The following is a 5,148-nucleotide window of genomic DNA, read 5'->3' on the forward strand; positions in this document are numbered from 1 at the left end:
TCTCTCTCTCCGGTCTCCGCACATCAAGCAACAGTTCTATAACTGCCCCCACGTCGTCCGGACGGACGGCATGGGCGGCGCCCCCGATCTCCTCCACCGGCCGCCTCCTCTGTGCGTCTTCCCTAGCCACCGCCGGTCGACGCCGTCGGGCAAAGCCCGCGGCAGACGGTGGCGGTGGGACATGGTCTTTCTTTTCTGGATCTTCCCATCCAGCCCGACGGCGCCGGCTAACTGCCCAAGGCGCACCTCACTGGCGGCTGGTGATTCGAGCAGTGTTGGTTGTTAGCGCACCATCCTATGCCTTGTGAGATGGACTGCATCGCCTCCCGTCTACGCGTGTGATTTGATTGCAGCAGAAAGACGGATCTGAGGCGGACTGCATCGGCTCCTTGGCCATGCGTGCATTGTGATCCTACTGGACTCGAACCCTCCTCCACCTATTGCCATATACGGTGGCTCAATCATGGGCCTCTGGTGCCGAGGGTTCCTCCTTTACATCACTGGGTGGCGCAGATCAGAGAGCATGTCCGCATCTGTGTTCACTAGGCGCATCGCTGGCCCAATCGGCTCGGCAATGGACATTTACTTTATGCCAAGATGCGGGCGGAGGTGGTGGCCATGGATCTCGGGTTTTGCAGATCTGACGTCGGCTACGGTGGCGCAGTTGGGGGCCTGACGGCGACAGGTAGGCACCGTGGTGGTGTCAATGGTGGCCGGCCAGGCGGCGGCAGGCTGGTTCAGGGCGGCATGGGGGCTGCTGCCGTGAATAAAGGTAGCGGTCCTCGTGCTCTGCTCGCATCACGGCAGCGTTCAACATGATTGGCCCTCCTTGATCTGGTCATCAACGGGTTCCGGAACTGCTGACGGTGATCTTGCCCAAGAGATCTGGATCGGACAGTATCCGGTCGTGCGAGCCCAGATCAGCCTATCAGGTTTTGGAATGATACCGTGGGACCGTTAGTGCAGAACCGAGCAATAGCACCGGTTCGTAAGGCCCTTTAGTGCCGGTTCCATAACCGGCACTAAAGTGTGGGCACTAAAGGCCCCCCCCTTTTAGTACCGGTTCAGCACGAACCGGTGGTAAAGGGCAACCACGTGGCACGAGCCAGCTCCGGGGGGCTAGAGGCCTTTAGTACCGGTTGGTAATACCAACCGGTTTGGGGTTTTTTTAGTTTTATGATTTCTTTTTTATTTAATTTTGTGTTTCCATTTTAATTCTTTTTCGTTTGCTGGTATTTTACGATACTACACATTGTACACGTTATGCATATATATATATATATATATATATATATATATATATATATATATATATATATATATATATACACTCTATTAGACACCCTGGGTGAGGAATTACTTATTTCTCACCCTAGTCGCCAGAGGCCACGCACTAAGCCGCACAGGCCAGCGTTCAGGCTGTAAAATTACACCAGTATCTATCTAATTTTACGTTTATATGCCCACGTTCCCGTCCACCTCCCATCCACGTCCTTTTCTTTCCTTGAGTTAAAAAAAGGTTGCCAACGGTTCGAGATTATCGACGGCGAACAACATGCGGGGATACGGCGGCGTGGTGCTCCGCGATTTGACAGCCTGTCTCAAAACTGTAGCCTCGTATGGCCTAAGGTGAGCTAAATGTTGAATCCACCGAACCCTTTCATAGTTTAGGTCGTGTAGTGTTTTTCATCTATGTTTTTGTGAGCTAAACGACGTTAGTATTCAATAGTTCACTTGCAATTCTTTTTGAAAATCCAAGTTCCCTCATCATATTTGAGTCGTCAAGGTAAATCCAACATGGAATTTTTGATTTTTTATTCTTAGTATGTGATGCAATAGTCGCTACGAAGATATAATTCATGCCATTCATCTATTACTTAAAGCAGAAGAATCCTATTTATTCAATTTATACTTTCCAATAGTCTGCTTCAGTCACTACCAAGATTTAACTTATGTTTTGGCACACTCTTGAAACGAGCATATAAATACTTGAGATTTAATGTACTCTATATGTCCTATTGTGGCATGCTACTCACTGTACAAATTTAGATATGCATATTTAGTATCTATCTTACTATTTAGTCTTGGTGGGAAGTGAGCCACCTGCCTAGAAAAATTAGAATGTAGCACATGCAAATACTATGAAAAATACTTTCATACTTAACACATTTGTTCTAGAGCTGATTGAACCGCTACCTTGTCTAATGTGAATCAGAAATATATTACCGTTAATGTATTTTTTTGTGTGGACTATATCATTAATGTAGTTGGTAAACTTATAATGTGATCTTGCTTTCCTTATGTTTCCAACCCTTCTTATCACTGTCAGTTTAGGATTTGTAAGTTTAACATGGTTACTTCGCTTGTAGGCTTTTGATGTCGTGGATGGTAAATGAGCGAAACATACCAACTCATTATGTCCCAGATTTAAGGCATCCCTGTTTAGTGACTCCATCTTGATTTAGCTGGCTACAACACTTGATCTGGCTGGATGTCCACTAGATTGTGGCTGCAGTGTGAATTGTTTTCTTTCTTTTTTGGGTGTGAATCCATGCGTGGTATGATGGTATGCCATCTTCTCTGGACACAATAGCTTTAACCCCATGGAAACAAAGCCAGGTGGTCAGTGGAAGTACTTTCTTGGAAGAAACAAATGAATCATAGTTATTTGCTTTTCGAATCTGTATATTCTTCCATCTTCTTGATGTAAAGCATCATGATTTTTTTAGAATTGTCAAGCATCATGATAAAAATGAATTCTTATATTTACTCATACCAAGACATCGGTCGTCTTAATTAACGTACAAATGCATTATGTGCTGAGGAACATGTACATAAGAAATACGAGAATTTCCACCTTGTTGAAGATCTTACATAAAATAATTGTGTTGATAAAGTTCATTATTATACCGCGTGTTACTGATATTCCTCTTACGTGAGCTCTCAAATTCTCACAACGGGTCTCAATCTTTTTCATGTTGGCTGGTTCAATTAGCGGTTTCCTGCAAGTCCTGTTTTTCTTCCGCTGGTTACCATTTTCTTACACGAGCTGCCAAGATCCTTTCATGGGTGGTTGTCATTGGGACAACGTGTCCATATTCTATGTGGCTCCTAATTTTCTTACGTTGGCCAGCAGTTTGCTGAACTCGAGGCACACACGCAGAGGCTAGCATGGAATTTCCTTTTTTACATCGCTCATGCATGTTTTCTTACGGAGTCACAAAACGCACGCGAAGCGCGGTTGCTATTGTAGTAATTTTGCGTTGCATCATTGCATGCAAGGATTCCTTACTTCGGTGCAAGTGGCTGGTTAGGTGGGGGCACGGTGAGCACTGTTGTAATCTTACGTTGCATGCAAGTTTTCTTGTTTTCTTACTCCGGCGCATGGGGCTGGTTAGACGGGCGCACGGGCTGGCTGGGGTGATGAATAAGTATTGTTCACCCTGGGTGACGAATAGCGCGACCCTATATATATATATATATATATATATATATATATATATATATATATATATATATATATATATATATAGACACGCTAAACTAAGCCTGAGCGCATTGTAAGTAAACGTACGCTCCGACCACTGTGAAGCGCACCACTAACCGACCCTTCCTCTAACTAGTCTAAGCCAACCATCCTGGTCGACGCGGTAAACTGATCGTAACATGGTAATTCCATTACTACATCCATGTGGTAGATCGATAGTAACGAAGGGCGAAAATATAGTAATGTCATTACTATCTAATCTAACAGTAAATCGTTGGTAACAGAGAAAAAAATCGTTGGTAACAGAGAAAAAAATCTAGTAACGCCATTACTGCATACCTCCTTAAATCGATAGTAACAAAGGTAAAAATATGTAGTAATGTCATTACTACCTACCTCATGGTAGCCCAACCAACTTGTACTGAGTCTGCACGGAATAGTAACAACATTACTTGCATTGACTGTCCACAGATGGTTGCTAGTAACGAAAGTACAACCTATCTACAGAGCATTTAGTAATATGTTACTACATGTCTCGGCAATGTTTTACTACTATGTTTAGAGATGAAACCATCGATGTCTCACTGACTGGTAAAAAACCAAGGCCCATTACCATCTATACTACATATATTACTGGCAATGAATAGTGACCCCAGAATTAGGACGTAACGGACAACCACATGGTAATAGAATTAAATGTGTTACTTTCTTTTGTACATGACATTACCCTCAAATATTTTTGCGGTGGAGAGTGGCCTTCTCCACGTGACCCGCGCGCCTAATTAAAAGCGGCCGGAGCGCAGGGTAAGAAAGAATACGCGCACGCTTACAATAGCGCAGCCGTATATATATATATATATATATATATATATATAATTTCTAGTAGAACCAATCATGCATATATATATCATCAATGTCTCACGAACCATCATATTAATTAATTCACACATACACAAATGTATAGCTAGCTATATACAATTTCTCCTACATATGCATGCTGCCTTCGGAGCCAGTGGCATTAGCCTAATTGGTGCCTTCGGAGCACGATGACAATTGGAAGTGGTTTTCATGGGGGCGGTAGCGGGTAATAGTATTCTCCCTTCGGATTTATGACCTGGTCGAGCAAAAATCCCGCTATTTCCTCTTGAAGTGTTTCTACGCGCTCCGTTTCTAAGAGCTTCTTCCGCACCTCTCTGAACTATTAAGAAGGAGATCAATATGCATGTGTATTAGTTGTATGACTAGATATCGATAATGGTGTAAAAATTGTGAATAGTGTTCTGACAAGCGTACCCATTCCTGTCTTTGAGATCTGCTCCTTTCGGACGCCATCATGCGAATATTCTCGCAAACGCAGAATGCACACAGATCAGTCCCCTGCGCCTGCTTCAGGGCCTTTACGAGAATGGAATTTGATCAGATAATAATTAATCAAGCATGATAATTAAAGAGATGACAGCTAGCTAGCTAGCTAGTACTACTTAATTACTTACCTTGGGTCGAAACCATTGAAGCTTTTTTTTTCATTCGCCATCCGTGACGCTGATGAACCTTGCCGAAGCCCTGCCCGCCGACAAAGAAAATGAATAAAGGGGTTATTAAATAGTTCATATCATGAAATGATGAACTAAATAGGCCGAGATATATAGTTAATAATGATT

The sequence above is a fragment of the Triticum dicoccoides genome, chromosome 6B (genome assembly GCF_002162155.2).
Source record: "Triticum dicoccoides isolate Atlit2015 ecotype Zavitan chromosome 6B, WEW_v2.0, whole genome shotgun sequence".
In the NCBI taxonomy this organism is placed as follows: Eukaryota; Viridiplantae; Streptophyta; class Magnoliopsida; order Poales; family Poaceae; genus Triticum; species Triticum dicoccoides.